Below are 20,021 nucleotides of genomic sequence, written 5' to 3'. Positions count from 1 at the left end.
TGTGTCTAGGTCCGAACATGTAACTCTTGGGTGAGAGTGAGTTAACTAAGGCCTTCCTTCCACACAAACTGTTGTCCCTCCTCCAAATCTATGACTATAAGAATGCCCAAAGGAATTTCCATGGTGGACATTCAGTCTTGCAATGGAAAAAAAAACTACCCAAAACACCAATAGCTAGTTATGCATCATTGGACTATACAGATACAGTTATTAAAAAAAAGGATAACATTTCAGATGTAACAAGAAACAGTCAAACAGATGCATAAGAAGAAAATTCCCAAAAATCAGAGCAGCAAATCCCTGCAGTGCCCATTTTATATGGAGTGGGAAAGTTTTTAAAAAATCAGTGGGATCAATTTACACAAGATTGACTTTAATTAAGAGATGTAATGAGGCTTTCGCCTGCTTCTTGAAAGGCCTCAAAATTGTTGAAAATGTTGAAAATGTTGACTATGGTGCCTCACAAATCTGGTATTCAGGCCTATTGCCTGGATTAAATGTGGCACACTCCTTAAGTCCTTGTTCTTTGACCAAGCTTTTGGTCACCTGCCCTAATATCTCCTTATATGACTTGGTGTCAAATTTTGTCTGATAATGCTCCTGTGAAGCGCCTGGGAACATTTTACTACGTTAAAGCACTATATAAATGTAAGTTGTTGTTGGTGAATGCATGGGTGCACTCACAGGAGTAATTTTGACTTTGAGTGATGGTGTAAAATGGGTGATAGAGAATCGGGAGCCCATTTTACATCTCTCCCGACTTATATTTCTATTGACTTCAATGGAAATAAAAATCGGGAGAGATGTAAAATGGGCTGCCAACACACTCTCACCCATTTTACACTATTGCACAAAATTAAAATTACCCCCGTGGAGTGCACCGTCAGTGAATCAGCCCTTGTGTACTTTTGAGACAGGTTGGCTGACAGAACTTAATTTACACTTATCTTGTCAGTAGATTTTTAAGTAGCATCAGTAAGTTGGTATGCTTTTTGGGACTAGTCCATTGGGATTGTAAGCAATATCATTTTTGTATATCTTTTCCATGAAATATGTAGTTATACTTTGTTTTGCTAAGGCCCTCTAGCAGAAAGCCAATGTTCAAAGTAGTTGTGATGCTAATGTACTGGTACACTGTGTTTGTGTTGGAACTATATTTGCTGCTCTTTAGCTTTTCAAAATCAGTATTATGAATAATGTTGATGTTGGTTATTAAGTTTTGGTTCTCCAAACTATCATACACATGAGATAGTGCAAATAGAAGACAGTGTCTGTTGTTGTAACGTGCACCAAGATAATCATCAATATGTTGAGATCATTATGTTGGAGGAGAATTTAGAGAGGTAGTAGCTGTGACAGTATAACTATTGGTATTCAGGAGGGTGTTGATTAATCAAGAGAGTGATGGTGTAACAGTGGAGCTTGTTTTTAATTCAAGAACTTACTTGAGGTAGTTCTGATGAAAGGTTTTAAATGGTGAGAAACTATTAAATGTTGGTGTTCAGAGAGTTTTTTTTATTCATTCATGGGATGTGGGAATCATTGGCAAGGCTAGCATTTATTGCCCATCCCTAATTACCCTTGAGAAGGTGGTGGTGAGCTGCCTTCTTGTACAACTTGAGTGGCTTGCTAGGCCATTTCAGAGGGCAGTTAAAAATCAACCACATTGCTGTGGGTCTGGAGTCACATATAGGTCAGCAGGTTTTCTTCCCTAAAGGACATTAGTGAATCTGATAGGTTTTTATAACAATCTATCATGGTTCACCATTACTGATACTAACTTTTTATTCCAGATTTTTTACGTAATTAACTGAATTTAAATTCCCTAGCTACTATAGCAGGATTTGAACTTATGTCTCATGGATTATTGGTCCAGGCCTCTGAATTACTAGTCCACTAACATAACCACTATGCTACTGTACCCATACTTTGCATGTCCTTGTACACGAAACACAGAAAGTTAACATGCAGGTACAGCCAGCAATTAGGAAGGCAAATGGTATGTTGGCCTTTATTGCAAGGGGGTTGAAGTACAAGAGTAAGGACGTCTTATGCAATTTTACAGGGCCTTGGTGAGACCACACTTGGAATACTGCGTACAGTTTTGGTCTCCTTACATAAGGAAGAATATATTTGCCTTAGAGGCGGTGCAACGAAGGTTCAATAAATTGATTCCTGGGATGAGAGGGTTGTCCTATGAGGAGAGATTGAGTAGAATGGGCCTATACTCTCTGGAATTAAGAAGAATAAGAGGTGATCTCATTCAAACATATAAGATTCTGAGAGGGCTTAACAGGGTAGATGCTGAGAGGCTGTTTCCCCTGGCTGGAGAGTCTAGAAGTAGGGGTCATAGTGGTTGGGATCAGATCAGCCATGATCTTATTGAATGGCGGAGCAGGCTCGAGGGGCCGATTGGCCTACTCCTGCTCCTATTTCTTATGTTCTTATGTTCTTAGGATAAGGGGTCAGACATTTAGGACTGAGATGAGGAGGAATTTCTTCACTCAGAGGGCAGTGAATCTTTGGAATTCTCTACCCCAGTGGGCTTTGGATGCTCAGTTGTTGATCTCATGGCTGAGATCGATAGATTTTTGGACTCTAAGGGAATCAAGGGATATGGGGATCGAGCGGGAAAGTGGAATCGAGATCGAAGATTAGCCATGATCTCATTGAATGGCAGAGCAGGCTTGAGGGGCTGGATGGCCTACTCCTGCTCCTATTTCTTATGTTCTTATATTATGTTCAATAATTACTATGATTAAGCTATTGGAATGAATCCACTTATCCAATAAAAAGATAGATTAAAAAGAAAAGAAAAACTAGTATTTCACAGTGGCAGTGCAGAAAAATCTATCTAGAGAGTCTAGTGAAGATTAGCTGCAAAATGGTCCTTTTCAAATTGAAATGTAAGTATGTACCAGAGCGAACAGAGTCCATATAAAATGATGAATTCAATTTCCTCTTTGTCTCTTTAAATAGCAATGGTATTTATAGCATAGCTTAGTTGATATTTAATGTAGATGAATATCTGTATTACAAATAATTAATATTTTGAACTCTATAATCAAGTATGTACAGAGATAAAAGGCTATCATTTCTTTTGATCAGCTATAATTTTCTAGCAATTTTTCCTCCCAGTACTATAACACATGCTGGGGTCACCCACTGAGGCACTGGGACAGAACCAATATTTATCATTTTGGCAACTACACAGCTAGCAGAAAGTCTACGCTGTCAGTGTTGAATAACACATTTTACATGTTGGTGTCCTCTTATTGAAAGCATTATATCTGGGAATGACCATCACTGCTGAGAATGACCATCTTCTGAGTCAAAGTCAGATAAGGTAGGGCAGGTAGGGCAGTAATAGGTTCAACTGAGGCTAGAAAGGCAGCAGCCTTTTTACTGAATCATAGGAGAATACTCAAGAAAGGTTGTAAGGACAGCAGCTGGAGTCAGGAGACCAAGAGTGGTTCCTGGAGAGTCTTTCAGAGAAGCAACCTCACTAGAAAATGGAGGGTTACACGCAGAAGAAAGGAAAAGAATAGTAACATTAGAAAAAGCTGTTGGAGTAGACTTTAGCGAGGTAATAGCTAAGACAGAATAACTATTGATAATCGGGAGAGTGTTGATTAATCAGGAGAGTGAAGGTGTAACAGTGGATCTTATTTTTAATTCAAGAACTTACTTGAAGCATTTCTGATGAAAGATCATCGACCTGAAACATTTAACTCTGTTTCTCTCTCCACATATGCTACCTGATCTGTTCAGTGTTTTCAAGCATTTTCTGTTTTTGTTTCAGATTTCCAGCACCTGCAGTATTTTGCTTTTGATTTACTTGAATATGTCTGCTTGGCTCACTTGGTACCGTGTTTTCCTTTGAGAGAGAAGACTGTAGGTTTATTTGAGCAGATAAGTTGTTGGTAGTACAATACTCAGGGAATTGGTAGATGTGCTGGCTCTGAAATTCCTGGAAGGGCCCAATGCAAGTGCAGTGTTGTGGAACCTTTGCCTGCCCTAGCCAATCCCAGGCCAAATAAAATAAAGGTAAGAATTTCTTCAGCTCCAAGGGGTGCCATGCAACATTTGAAAAAAGGTAATCGATCCCCTCCAGGATCAAAAACCTTTATTTCAGAAGCTTCTCGGGCAGTTAAAGGGGACTCAGCAGTATTCATGTCAACTCTCAGCTGGTGTGAGTTCCACTGAAGCCTAGTGGGACATACAGAACGGAATTTCCCAGGGAAGCCTGGGAACTTTTCCAGCCATGCCCTCTTGTGGTTATGGGACAGGTGGAAGAAGATGTAATACGGCACTATATAAATCTTTATTTGTAGTAGGCAGGAACTACACTTTGACTTATCAGGTCTGGATTTGTATCAAGCCCAAACTGCTGGGATAATATGGGATGATATGGCGTTCCATGCAGAAAAGTCGTGCTTGCAAGGAATATGGGTCAGAGATAGGGTTACAATTTTGTAGCCCTGATTCTCCAACCCACAGTCCCTATGCTATTGAGAGTTGAATCAGGATTGTGGAATCGCCCCAATAGCTTTTTGTCTTTACCAGCTAAAAAAATTCCAAGTTAACAGTTTCAGTTGTGTCCTAGTGAACAGAATTCCACAGTATAAATGGTGTATAAGGATAGCTGGGTGAGGGAAAACGTCAATGGTGCAGCAGGTAAATCATTTCTGAAGGTAGGGTTAATACAGATGTTGGGTACTTTGAATCTAATCTAGGAATGCCTGATGTTAAAACTGAATGCAAAGTTCCATTTCCATCAGGTTGACATCCCATCCTTTGATTTGAATCATCACCTCCCAAACATATCAAAAAAGTATTGAAACAAATAGTATAAGGTTTCTTTTTAAAGGTGCAATTGCAGTTTAGCCTGAACAAAATATTTCTGTATAATTAGAATTGGAAGAATTTAATAAATTTACTTTTTTAGAGATGCAGAGTGGGAGAGGATTGACATTTATTGGAATGTTTATGCACTTTTGAGGCTGGAGCTGACTCTAGTACATGGTATGTAGTGTATAACTTTCAGGTAACATGGGTGGATATCATAATTTCAGCTTCATCACTATTGCTGATAGTTCTTGTAGGTTTTATTCATCTTTTAGTAATTACGTTATAACCACCTTCCATATAATCCAGCCTTATCTATTGATTCGCTGATGATTCCACTTACATTCATCAACTTCTTTCAGGTTGTATGCCTGCCCATTCCATGCACCATGCTAAATTCCTGACTTGGTTGTCTATCTGTAGTGTGTACTCTTACACAGAATGTATAAGAGCTTCATTACAAAGTCTAATTTAATGTGAATCAACAGATCGTGGAGATTCAAGTAAAATTCCTGATTCCTCTCTAAATTACTGCAGTGCGTTAAATTCACTAATTTAAAATAGGTTTTAAAGCCAGTAAGGTTCTCGTCTGTCCAGAAGGGGTTTATCCATCAATGTGCAGCTGGTCAGTGATCACCAAAATTATATCATGCGGGTGAATGCATGCTGCCCAGGAATCAGTCACAGTGCTTTCATTTTAAGACAGTCATCTATAACAGGCTTATTTGAAGACGACCACAGACAGAAGCAGAGCACAGATAAAACAAAGCCAGTGCAACTTCCAGGATAATTATAAAGCTTACCACCGCCAGGTTAAAGCAGCACTTTAGATGCCTCAAAAAATCAGGAGTGCCTTACAATGCAGCTGTGTTATGATCTTCAAAATCACCCTCACCTGCTGCTGTACAACTTTGCTTTACAAAGATTCCTACTCATGGAGAGAAAAGAGGCCAACATGCAATTAAGGCCTAAGCACAGCATGGACAAATGGGTCCCATCTGACCTGAATCCCAATTTTACCGTCCCTCATCCGGGGGACTGAGGCCAAATGTAGGACCCCTATAACCGCTCCAGTTGAGTTCAGCAAATTCAGCAGAAAACCGACATCGAACCTAAGATCCTCCTCTTCCATTTGATTCAGCTATTCACTGGATAAACTTGCTCAACCATCGGGTTCAAGAAGTAGACTCGTAAAGAGCGTAAAATCACTGTTGGCAATATTAGTGAGTGAAGGCTTAATGCATTTGTATGACATGTCTCTGTCTGCTATGTTAGCAGAAGTGTTAATCCATTTAAAATAAATAAAATGGGTTAACAACTGTGTTAAAGTAGTAGCAGAGGAACATCATACAAATGTGTGTAGTGCTTCTGGATTTCACTAACAGTAATTTCTAAGTGTTGTAATATTTAAGCTCTAAATATTTGGCAAAAAGGAGCTTAATGCATCTTGGATTTTCTTTTTGTACAGGTAAATTATCTTGGGTAGTTACATGGTCAATAAATGTTAGTTATCTGGTTATAAACATGACTTATGAAACTATTATTAAATACATCCACACAAGTGCATCATGGCAATTCAAAACTTGATAACACAGCACAAAAAAAATTGTTTCTGCCTCCATCATGTGGCATCTTTAGGTAATGCTCAACTTCTGCAGAGATAATTACCTAAAGGACATACGGAAAGTCAAGGAAGGCTACAGGCCATTAAACCAATTAATACTTATCTTGGATAGGCATTTGGTGTGAACAACAATCGAGGGGTATAGGTGACCTGTGTACTCTGGGCTGTAATGGACTGAAATGGTCTTTTCTGGCCCCAGTACATTTCTATGTTTCTATCCTTGCGTTATCCTAATTCTCCCATTATAATATCCAGCTGCATTATGAATGCCCCCTAATGTTTTTGTCTTTACTGTCCCCACAATCCCCGCCCCCCCCCCCCCCCCCCTTCAGATGATTATTCCAAATGTTTATCACACTTTGAGTAAATAAATTATCCCTAATATTTTTTTTTCCCTTTCACATAAACCTGTTGTTATGTCTGTCCAGGTCCTGGTATGACAAACACATGTCAAGCACTTTCAATGTAATCAGAATCACCTGACCATTCACAGCCCAAGAAATCAAATCCAATGAAAGCACAGCCAAGCTCGTTTCTCAGGAATATGCGATCTTCATTTCCATGTGCTTGGATAATAGAAATCCAATTAGAAAGTTAGTCTGGAAGAGAGATCTGAATTGAACCTGGTTCAATACTAAGTGGGTATCCATTTGTGAGAGAATGCATAGAGTCTCCACCTGCAACAGATTAACAGAAGAGCAGATTAAAATCAATCTTTGACCATACCATATCCCTCCAATCAGCATAAATGCAACCTTGAAGCAAAATCCTATGTTTCCTTCCAACTGCAGACCAACATTCACTGCATTGAGGTGGTGGCAGATGATTTCACCCACAATGTCAAGGTAGGTTAAGGTACTGTTAAAAAAAACAATTAGTCTGAAAAAATAAGATACTTGTTAAGGCTGAGTTAGGAGAAATTCACCAAAACCTGCTTTCCATCTTTGGTGTGCAGGTGAATTGTTATACCAGCTAGCAGTTGGCAGTAGGCCTGGGATGGGTTGAAGATTAAACAACTTTCTTTTATTAGCATTATTAACATAGCTAAAATTCCCAAAACACTTCATAGATGTGTAATCAAAAAAAAAGTCACTACTCTAAGGGACTTGAAAGAAAAGGTAATCAACTCTCTCTTGAAGCACTCAGCTGGCATAGGTCCCACTGGGCCTATCCGAGGACTTACTGGCCATCATTTCCCAGGGAAGCCCAGGAGCACCCCCTAGACAGGCCGCCAAAATCTCTGACAAGTGGTAGCAGAGCCCAGTTTTCCATGTGACTGGATTTTAGGTCGCAGCAGAAATGAGACAAAAATCGGGTGGATCTGGGTTCTGCCCCAGAGTAGATACTTTTTTAGTTTCTCACTTAGCTTCCTTCTTTGCATAGTTAGGATCTGGTATTTTAGTTGTTATGAGAGTAGCAATGCAGACGTCCGGTGCATGATTTCTACCCCGAAGAACAAGTGGGTTGGAGGCAGTAAAAATTTTAAAAGATGAAAGCGGGAATGAGTCCCGGCTCCAACGCTCCGAAAAATGAGTTTCACCCAGACGCGTCTGGATGCATGCGTGCTTTGGAAACCTGGAAGTCCCATCGGTTTTAGTTGCCGGCGGGATGATATTTCAAGGGGGAATTAAGATCGTTGAAGTACTTAAATCAATTAAATTTGTGGGGATTGAGGCAGACAAATGATTTTAACTCTGCCTGAAGCACGCCATAGAAACAGAGGCGAGTTACAGCCGGCAGCTGTTTGGACATTTAAACCAGTGGTTGACAAATGGGGATAAAAGTTGAGCTTTTGCAGCAGGGCAAGCAGTTTTCTCAGATAAACCTTTGGTTGGAAATTCTTAGTGCTTAGACTCAGATTTCTTTGTTCACACTCAGAATTCTTCTGTCCAGACATATTTGCCTGTATTTTGAACCCCTTCAAAGTGACAGCATCAGGATGGGGAGTTCAATGGATGTATTCAGCACTACATCTGAGGAGGCACATCACCATCCACAGCAGGCACAATGTGCAGTTTTGGGACTTGCAGCTCCACAACATAGAGGTGCGCCACAGGGACCTGCAGAAGAACAGAGAGGGGAACAAAGGAAGGGCAGACGGAAGGAGGCACTCCTCTCGTGAGAGGGTCTACAGGCAGAGGCTGAGCTTCCTGGACCTCTCCGAGGGGCAGTGGCTGTGAAGGCTCATATTGAGTGGCCAGGTGGTCGCAGACATCTGCACGATCCTTTATGCAGAGCTGCTCCCGACTGGGCCTGCTGGCCATGCATTGTCCGTCGCAGTTAAAGTCACCATTGTCCTCAACTTCTTCACCTCTGGATCCTTCCAGGGCACCACCGGTGACATCACCAGGATCTCTCAGTCGTCTGCCCATAAGTGTCACGGTCACGGATGGCTTGTTTGCCAGGGCATCCCACTAGTCAACTTCCCCATCGACGACATCAGCCAGGCTGAGAGGACAGTGGGTGTCCATTCTCTGGCTGGCTTTCCACGGGTACAGGGCGCAATTGATTGCACACACGTAGCAATCCGAGCACCTCCACATGAGCCAGGACTGTTCATCAACAGAAAAGGATATCACTTCATCAATGCGCAGCTGGTTTGCGACCACCGGAAGAGGTTTCTGCAGGTGCCTGTCAAATTCCCGGACAACTGCCATGATTCCTTCATTCCGTGCGAATCCAACATACCAGCTCTCTTCCACGTACAAGACAGAGTTAAGAGATGGCTCCTTGGAGACAAGGGATACCCCCTGCAGACGTGGCTTATGACACCTGTGTGGAATCCCACTAGCGACGCACTGAAGCAGTACAACGACCGTCACAACACCACTAGATCTGTCATTGAACAAGCCATAGGATGGCTGAAGATGCGCTTCAGGTGCCTGGATCGATCTGGGGAAGACCTTCAGTACTCACCGGTGAGGGTGTGTAGAATAATACTCGTGTGCTGCGTCCTGCACAGCTTCGTTCAACAGAGAGGGTTACTGGTGGATGAGGTCCCCTGTGCTCCATGAGCAGCCGCACCTACCATCAACATTGAAGAAGAAGACAAGGAAAAGGAGGAGGATGAGAAGGAAGATGAGGACGACGATGTGCAGACCATCGGCAGAGCAGTGTCCCACCTGGCTGCTCATCATGCCAGGGACTCCCTCATATTTGATAGATCCTCATAGGGAGATCTGCAAAGTGATTACAGCCAAGTACTCAGACCACATGTAAGGACCACCACAACCTCCCACCCCCTCCCCTCCAGTTTGCACAAAACAGTCATACAACGACACATACACCCATTGCAAACATACCCAATAGGTGGCAGCAAACCTCGCCATTCATGAGCAAACACATAACCAAATGTAAGGGCATTTTCGCAAAAGGGACTTAAGAATGGGCAAGACGTGGCAGTGGTGGTGCGAATCAGAACAGTTAATGTGATGTTAACATAAAACCAAATATTAATGAAAATCATGACCGTCTGTCAGACACACTTGTGGATATCCTTGGTGATGACAAAACCTTTGACTTCCTTTTCCTACAGTTTCTATGTGGTGCATTCCCTGTATCTGCAGCAGAGGTATTGGCAGGTTGTCAGATTCATGCCCGGACTGCTTAGATGCTTTCAGCCCACGACCTCTGTGTTTTGGAGCCCGTGACGGCCCCTCCAAACACTGCTCCACCTGCACATGTGCAGGGGCAGACTCAGCCATCTCGAGAGGAGGCAGCATTATGGGTACCTGGTTGAGGGTGGGGGGTGAGTAACAGGTGAGATGTGGGAGCACTTTGAGTGGCTTCCCCACTTCCATGTCTGCTTTCGCCATAGCCCCTCTCCTGGGCCAGGGCCATATCACTCCTACCAATCTGCTGAACAATAGTTTGGAGGACATGTGTGATGCCTTGTAAGGCCAGTGCTAATATATCTGTCTGCCTGTCTAAGGCAGCAGAACGTAATTCGCCCTGAGCCTGCATGGCCATTCCAGGGCCTGAATGGACTCATTTGTGAGCCGTGCTTGAAATTCGTTGGAGGCTGCCGTTCTCTCCATTTGCAGACACTGCCGCACTTACCTGCGCCGCCAATCCACTAGCGATGGAGTTGGACTCCTCCATCCTCTCCGCTATTGTGGTGAGTGTGAATGGCACGTTTTCCACTCCCTCGCAAAGTTGCTCCTGTAGCTCTATCATTCTCCTTCTCAAGGATGGCCCCCGCGTTCAGCATCTGTGCCAAGCTGAGCAGAGCTTGGCGAAGAGTGTGCCCACTGATGCGGATTTTCCATCGCTGCCCCTGCCACCAGTGTCTGCTTGTGTTCATTTGTCTGTTGATTCACCTGGTGACCACCCAACTACCTCTCCAATAGGACTCACCGAGGTGTGAGTATCTGCGCTGGTGGATGGTTAGCTAAAATATGACGGTGCGCCCTCAGAGGCAGGGAGCTCCTCTGAGGAATCGCCCTCGAGCACGTCTTCAGTCCATGACGCCCCGGAAGAGAACAGACAGCAATATTAATAATCATCGCAGAAGTCATGTTGCGATGACCAGACAGAGGTGTGCAACAGATCAATCATTAATAACATCAATCCATGTTGTGTGTGAGGGATGTTAAAGTTCTGTCACCAGACACTTGCAGGGTGCCAGTCTCGGCATCCCCGACGGCCAGGCACTCCACCGTACGACTTATATCTAACACCTCCTCCACCTTTGTGAGGGCTACGATTTGTGGAGGCCCCCCTCCAGTCCTCATCCACTACCTTGTATTTTGCGCTCTCCTCCTACAAGGGGAGAAAGTACAGATGTGTGAGTGAGGATGAAGTGGTCACCTGACAGATGCATTGCTTTGGGTCAGGATGGCAATGAAGCAGATGTATCAGAGGGTGACCATTAGACAGATTGCTCACATTGCATCAGGATTGGGGTGAGTGGAAGAGGTGGATGCACAAATTGGGGGGTCAAGAAGTGCATGGAAAGTGAAGGTAAGTCGAGACTAAGCCTTAATTGGGTGTGAGGGGTGATGTGATGGAGTAGGCTTCGCAGGGCAGTGTGAGGGGGGAGGATAATATTCACCACAGAATGCAGATGAATCAGTAACTGTACTCACTTTTCCTGACCTGGTTAGGTCGTTAAATCTCTTTCTGCATTGTAGCCACGACTGGGGCACTGTGCTCCTTCTGCTGACCTGGTCTGCCACCTCCAGCCACGTCGTCTTCATGACAAAGCCAGGTTTCTTCCTCCTGTCTGCTGGCTAAAGTACCTCTCTCCTGCTTCTAACTTTGCCCAACAATATCTCCAGGGCGGCGTCGGAGATCTTAGGTGCTGCCTTGGCTCTGGAACGTTGCATGGTGATTGTAGACTCCTATCTCCTTCAAAATGCATTGTTGGAGTGGCCCTGTAAATAGTGGGCTTTAAACGCTTCATGTGGGTGCACAGTCCACCCACTGCGCAGCTTGAGGACGCGAAACCCGGAAGTTGAGTTATGTGGCTTCAATTTAGTCGCTCTCGCTCGGGAAACCGCATAATTTTTTCCTCCGGATTTCTCACCCGATTATTGACCCCTGCGCTAGGATTCTGCCGCCATGTCAAAATCATGCCCCATGAGTTTAAATCCCACCATGTCAACGTGTTAACTTGAATTCAATAAATATGATCATTTTTGAAGGGATTCGCAAAATTTCACATGTTCCACCCCGAAGATTTATTGGAGTTATTAAAGAAACCCTGGTGTGACTGTTTTAAAAATCCAAGGTCTCTCAAAATGGCTGCAGTCAGACACATGGCCGAGGACCGGCAGATTTGAAATTGCATTCTCAACAACTCGGCAGGCTTCGTGTCTCAGACAGGTTTCTTTAAACAATGCAGCTGCATTCTAGACCTGAGGCAAGCTATCAACATGGCCGGCCAACACATCAAAATTCGAGCAGGAAGTGATCGCAGGACAAAAGGTGAACCATCAAGGTACATTCGGAACAATGGTAAAGCAGTTAGCGAACAGATCGATACAGGAAATGGCCATTAATGTAAATGGGCCAGAGATGGGGTCCTTTGTCTTACGTTTCGTGCTTAAATCAAACAATGAAGCAAGCTGATAAGGTATGAAAAAAACTTGTTACCAAGAGGGTATAATTGGGGCTGCCCAGTATATCTCTCGCTGGAGCTGCTCTCTTCGCCTCTTGGCCCTATCCTGTCTGTCTGCTAGCAACTAAGAAGGAAGCCATCCAGTAAACCTCGCAACCACATGTCGACGGCAACAGCAGGCACAGGGGCCAGGCCTTTTCATCTGTTTTCACCGGTGAGCATTAATTTTCTGGCCGCCACAAGACAACCTAGCATAAGTGTAAGGTTGGGGGTTAAGGGATATTGCTAAACTTGTGATTTTAGAATTTTCCCTCGATGTGTCCGTTTCTTTCAACCCGATAAGTGTAAGACTGTATTACATCCATAGCGATTTCTTTATCTTCTGTATTATACTGTTTACCTTGTAGTTTTAGTTTTCTTATTAATAAACATTGGTTTTCCTTGTACCAATCCACTGGTCTGTCTTTGTTACCACTCGATAAGTCCTCAGCTCAGAATCAGGAAGGGGTAAGCGATTCGCAACCGCACTGCGGGCAGGGCAGCTCAGGAAAAACATAACTGGCTGACCTATTATAAGCCCGAGAAACAGTAAAAAAAGAAACCCCTTACATTTTTGAGCTCGGATGAAAAAAAGAACCTAAAAGCTGCTGGATTGTTGAAAAAATCTAATTGGCTCACAAATGTCCTTCAGGGAAGGCAATCTGGCACTTGGCCTATATGTGACTCCAGTTCACATTATGTAATTGACTCTTAATGCCCTCTGAAGTAACCTAGCAAGCCACACCATTGTGCAACCAATCGCTACATAACTTCATCACTACAAGGATTGCAGCAGTTCAAGAAGAAAAAGCAGATTCTTTTTCCATGAGAATCCCAAAGAATCCCGTGCCCTTCCAAGAGAGCCAGTCTGCCTCTTTGCCTGGAATTTCCAAGAAACTTGTGCCAAAATAACAGTGTAAGTACAGTATAGTAACAATTTTCAGGTCAAATGTTTGAGGAAAGTCACGCGTGAGTAATTTATGCCAGTTTTTACGCTAGGTCCAAGTTTCCTCAATCTTTTACATCGATTTAGCGAAACATCTGCTGAAACTCTCTGCCGCTCATCAACATAGCCCCGCCCCAATTAAAAGGACCAGAGAATGTGAGTTTCCTGCATTTACACCAGTTCTGAATGGGCTGTAAATTTACACCCAAACTTTAAGGCGCAGCAAAGTCATAAAACTGGTGTTTCTTGGTGATGTTTTTAAGCATTTTATTTTATTTCTCTTCACTGAGATCTACACTGTATTTTCTGTATCTTTAAATATGGTTTTATGACATCAAAATGAGTTACATTAAAAATTGAAAACCTTCCATGATTGCAGTTTCTTAAACGTGCTGTACCTAATATGCATAAATGATGGTTTGCTGACTTAAAACTTTAACTTTCATACATAGAGAGATTTAAAGAAGGAATATGATGTAAATTCCGTGCTTTCCTCGGGTCTCGATTGTTTATACTGATTTCCGCTTGTTTACACTAGTTACTTTCCGGCTTATGCTAATGAGATTTGTAAGGGGTTTCTTTTTTTACTGTTTCTCGGGCTTATAATAGGTCAGCCAGTTATGTTTTCCTGAGCTGCCCTGCCCGCAGTGCGGTTGCGAATCGCTTACCCCTTCCTGATTCTGAGCTGAGGACTTATCGAGTGGTAACAAAGACAGACAAACAGACCAGTGGATTGGTACAAGGAAAACCAATGTTTATTAATAAGAAAACTAAAACTACAAGGTAAACAGTATAATACAGAAGATAAAGAAATCGCTATGGATGTAATACAGTCTTACACTTATCGGGTTGAAAGAAACGGACACATCGAGGGAAAATTCTAAAATCACAAGTTTAGCAATATCCCTTAACCCCCAACCTTACACTTATGCTAGGTTGTCTTGTGGCGGCCAAAAAATTAATGCTCACCGGTGAAACAGATGAAAAAAAGGCCTGGCCACTGTGCCTGCTGTTGCCGTCGACATGTGGTTGCGATGTTTACTGAATGGCCTTCCTTCTTAGGTGCTAGCAGACAGACAGGACAGGGCCAAGAGGCGAAGAGAGAAGAGGAGCAGAGAGAGAGAGATACTGGGCAGCCCCAGTTATACCCTCTTGGTAACAGGTTTTTTTTCATACCTTATCAGCTTGCTTCATTGTTTGATTTAAGCACGAAACGTAAGACAAAGGACCCCATCTCTGGCCCATTTACATTAATGGCCGGTTCCTGTATCGATCTGTTCGCTAACTGCTTTACCATTGTTCCGAATGTACCTTGATGGTTCACCTTTTGTCCTGCGATCACTTCCTGCTCGAATTTTGATGTGTTGGCCGGCCATGTTGATGGCTTGCCTCAGGGCTAGAATGCAGCTGCATTGTTTAAAGAAACCTGTCTGAGACACGAAGCCTGCCGAGTTGTTGAGAATGCAATTTCAAATCTGCCGGTCCTCGGCCATGTGTCTGACTGCAGCCATTTTGAGAAACCTTGGATTTTTTAAAACCATCACACCAGGGTTTCTTTAATAACTCCAATAAATCTTCGGGGTGGGGGGAACATGTGAAATTTTGCGAATCCCTTCAGATTGGCAGGAAATTTTGGCAAAAATAACAGTCGGCAAGGTCGGCATAGAAACCGCTGTAAATTTTGCCGGTTGTGCTGTTCCAGGAAATTCTGGACCAAAGTGTTCCAAATTATGGACCGAGTACTAAGAAGTAGGTTATCTCTGTTATAAGATCAATTATTGATTTGATACCTCATCTAGTTTTTGATTTATCCAGGTCAGAACATACCCCATCCGGCTTTTCAAGGATTGTCTCCATTTTTGCAAGGATTGCCATTTTTGAAACAAATTCTGACAATATAATTGCTCAAGAATTTGCTAATCTATAGCACCGAGGGCTACATTGTCAGCAGAGGCTTATTTTATGTCAAAAGTCTTTTTAGTTTGAACCTTTTGCCTGAGGGACCTGATTTTGAGTTGGAGGAAGCTTTTTAGAGATTTAGATCAAGTGGAGAAGGAGCTGCTAGGATCCATTCTCCTACTGAAGCACTTCCTGTCTTGAAGAGCTCCTTAGTGACACGGTTGGTCAGTTAGGGACCTCAGCTTATCTCCATTTGTCAAAGAACTAATTTAAATAAACTGATAACATCACTGACTCTGTGGCGAGAAAAGCACAATATATAAAATGGAACTCAGGAAAAGTAAACCACCAGTGATTTGTGCATTACTGTGACTTGATGATTTACTTTTCAATCAACCTCCAAGCCTTGTTGTTTGTTCTCTTTTTATACCATTCATATGGAGATACGGATTATTGAATATAGTTTTGTTTCGCATCGGAATAATTTATTCAGTCGAAAGGTGGTTAGTTTCCTACATTCTACTGTCACAGTTCTGCTTTAGCCAGTACTTTGAATATTGCCATGAGCTAGATGATATTGTAACTCTATGGGGCATTATCATTATAAATACAAGTACATATATATTTTAACATTAGTAAGCCATATAACTCTTAGTCTCTACTTTAGTTATATATATAAATCTATGTCCTTGTTACCAACAGTTACTGTCAGCATTGGTAAAATCTCTTCATACTCCTGTATTATTTAAAGTGTCAAAAAACAGCTAAAAATACACATTATCTCTATGACAAATTACTGGGCTGTAGTTGGACATCATTTTAAATCTCAATCACTATCAACAGGGCTTTGAACATGGCTAAATCTTTGGAGAGAGAGGAGAGTTGACGCAAATGGCTTTAAAATTGAAATTATAATAGGCCACACTGAATTAAAAATTGATATTTTAAGCAAACATCATTAGATTATTACATAATACTGTATATCACAGGGTAATTAATAATGAGAAGCTGGCGAACACGGAACTTATGCCAGTACTGATTGGGACCTCCAAAACTCACTCATGTCCGTGGCATCAGTATTTAGTAACCCTCACTTCTGAATTTTGTAATTCACCAGCTTGCTCACTAGCACTTGTTATATAACCATAGCCTTCAATTTGATAGAAGAAAATTGCAGGGAATAAATGGGTTCATTTTACAAATTTGTGCTTCTACTATGAGCCCGAATTCAAAAAATGTTGTAATGATGGCGGTCATTTTCTGAGTACCCGATGGCTGCCAACACATCTCAGTAAATAATGGGCAGAACATCCAGAGATTGCTGATATCTGCTGTGGGCCATCAAAGTTCTCTGCCACCAGCATGTGCTTGCAAAATTATCCTTTGGAAAGTAAATCTATTATTGTTGCTGTGATTCTAAAATGCCATTTCATTGATTTATTGGATATGTCAATTTTCATCAGTTGTTTTACTGCAAGGCATATACAGTGATCTGAACCCTTGCAGTAGATATATAAAATTGCTAAGTCCTACAACAAGCAACTATTAAAGTTTGAGGAAAAGCAGACCATCTCGAAATGGCAGAGAAATATTTCAAACTTAAAGGGGTATTGAAAAATGAACTATTTGGCCACTTGTGAATGAATAAATGCCAGAGAGAGATATTAACAGCTGCACCTTTTGGTCATCTTAGTAAGGAGCTAGTATGTAGACAACTGAAAGACAAAATGATGAGCCTAAGTCTGTTCCAAAATGTGTGAAAACTATGGACTAAATTGCTGCTGACCCTGAATATGGCAATGGACTTTGGAAGAAGCGGCATGAAAGAGATAAATGATCTTTGCTTGGTTTTCATGACCGAGTTTGATTGGCAACTTGCAGGACAGGACACCGAGGATAACTACCACCCTCCAAAGAGTCAGATGTGAGGTTCTGTTATTTAGGGGACTGATAATACGATGGTGAGTACCTACTGTAGGAAATTCGTTATGGAGACTTAAGCCCACAGCATACTTGAGACACTCTGCTGGAAGAAGTATTAATCAGGAAATAGTCGGGGCATGTAATAAGGGAACAGCTATAATTATGGGGGATTTTAACGATCATATTAACTGGACAAATCAAATTGGGCAGGGCAGCCTTGAGGAAGAGTTTATTGAGTGTATTAGGGATGGATTTCTTGAGCAGTATGTAACTGATCCTACAAGGGGGCAAGCAACCTTGGACCTGGTCCTGTGTAATGAGCCAGGATTAATTAATAATGTCCTAGTTAAGGATCCCCTTGGAATGAGTGACCATAACATGGTTACGTTCCATATCCAATTAGAGGGTGAGAAGGTTGGTTCTCAAACAAGCGTACTGAGCTTGAATAAAGGAGACTATGATGGTATGAGAGCGGAATTGATTAAAGTGGTCTGGGAAAATAGATTAAAGGGTAAGACGGTACATGAACAGTAGCGTTCATTTAAGGAGTTATTTTACAACTTTCAAAAAATATATATTCCACTGAGGAAAAAAGGGTGTAAAAGAAATGACAGCCATCCGTGGCTAAGTAAAGAAATTAAGGATAGTATCCGACCAAAAACAAGGACATATAAGGTAGCCAAACTTAGTGGGAGGATAGAAGATTGGGAAGTCTTCAAAAGACAGCAAAAAGTAACTAAAGGATTGATTAAGAAAGGGAAGATAGATTATGAAAATAAATTAGCAAAAAATATAAAAACAGATAGCAAGAGTTTCTACAGTTATATAAAAAGAAAAAGGGTGGCTAAGGCAAACGTAGGTCCCTTTAGAGGATGAGACCGGGAAATTAATGGTGGGAAACATGGAGATGGCAAAAATGCTGAACAAATATTTTGTTTCAGTCTTTACGGTAGAGGACACTAAGAATATCCCAACACTGGACAAACAGGGGGCTCTAGCGGGGGGAGGAGCTAAATACGATTAAAATCACTAAGGAATTGGTACTCAGTAAATTAATGGGACTCAAGGCTGACAAATCCCCTGGACCTGATGGCTTACATCCTAGGGTCTAGAGGGAAGTGGCAGTAGGGATTGTGGATGCTTTGGTAATAATTTTCCAAAATTGTCTGGACTCGGCAAAGGTCCCGGCAGATTGGAAAACTGCTAATGTAACACCCTTATTTAAAAAGGGTAGTAGGCAGAAGGCTGGAAATTATAGACTAGTTAGCCTAACATCTGTGGTGGGTAAAATTTTGGAGTCTATTATTAAGGAGACAGTAGCGGAACATTTGGATGAACATAATTTAATAGGACAAAGTCAGCATGGCTTTACGAATGGGAAGTCATGTCTGACAAATTTGCTTGAGTTCTTTGAGGACATAACGTACAGGGTGGATAAAGGGGAACCAGTGGACGTAGTGTATTTGGACTGCCAGAAGGCATTTGACAAGGTGCCACATAAAAGATTATTGCTCAAGATAAAGAATCACTGGATTGGGGGTAATATTCTGGCATGGGTGGAGGATTGGTTATCTAACAGGAAGCAGAGAGTTGGGATAAATGGTTCATTCTCGGACTGGCAACCAGTAGCCAGTGGTGTTCCGCAGGGGTCGGTGCTGGGTCCCCAACTCTTTACAATCTATATTAACGATTTGGAGGAGGGGACCGAGTGTAACATATCAAAGTTTGCAGATGATACAAAGATGGGAGGGAAAGTAGAGAGTGAGGAGGACATAAAAAACCTACAAGGGGATATAGACCGGCTGGGTGAGTGGGCGGAGATTTGGCAGATGCAATACAATATTGGAAAATGTGAGGTTATGCACTTTGGCAGGAAAAATCAGAGAGCAAGTTATTATCTTAATGGCGAGAAACTGGAAAGTACTGCAGTACAAAGGGATCTGGGGGTACTGGTGCAAGAAAATCAAAAAGTTAGTATGCAGGTGCAGCAGGTGATCAAGAAGGCCAACGGAATGTTGGCTTTTATTGCTAGGGGGATAGAATATAAAAACAGGGAGGTATTGCTGCAGTTATATAAGGTATTGGTGAGACCGCACCTGGAATACTGCATACAGTTTTGGTGTCCATACTCAAGAAAAGACATACTTGCTCTCGAGGCAGTAGAAAGAAGGTTCACTCGGTTAATCCCGGGGATGAGGGGGCGGACATATGAGGAGAGGTTGAGTAGATTGGGACTCTACTCATTGGAGTTCAGAAGAATGAGAGGCGATCTTGTTGAAACATATAAGATTGTGAAGGGGCTTGATCGGGTGGATGCGGTGAGGATGTTCCCAAGGATGGGTGAAACTAGAACTAGGGGGCATAATCTTAGAATAAGGGGCTGCTCTTTCAAAACTGAGATGAGGAGAAACTTCTTCACTCAGAGGGTAGTAGGTCTGTGGAATTTGCTGCCCCAGGAAGCTGTGGAAGCTACATCATCAAATAAATTTAAAACAGAAATAGACAGTTTCCTAGAAGTAAAGGGAATTAGGGGTTACGGGGAGCGGGCAGGAAATTGGACATGAATTTAGATTTGAGGTTAGGATCAGATCAGCCATGATCTTATTGAATGGCGGAGCAGGCTCGAGGGGCCGATTGGCCTACTCCTGCTCCTATTTCTTGTGTTCTTATACAGCATGCCC

Source organism: Heptranchias perlo, chromosome 6 (assembly GCF_035084215.1).
Source record: "Heptranchias perlo isolate sHepPer1 chromosome 6, sHepPer1.hap1, whole genome shotgun sequence".
Lineage (NCBI taxonomy): Eukaryota > Metazoa > Chordata > Chondrichthyes > Hexanchiformes > Hexanchidae > Heptranchias > Heptranchias perlo.
Note: the sequence above shows the minus strand (reverse complement) of the source record.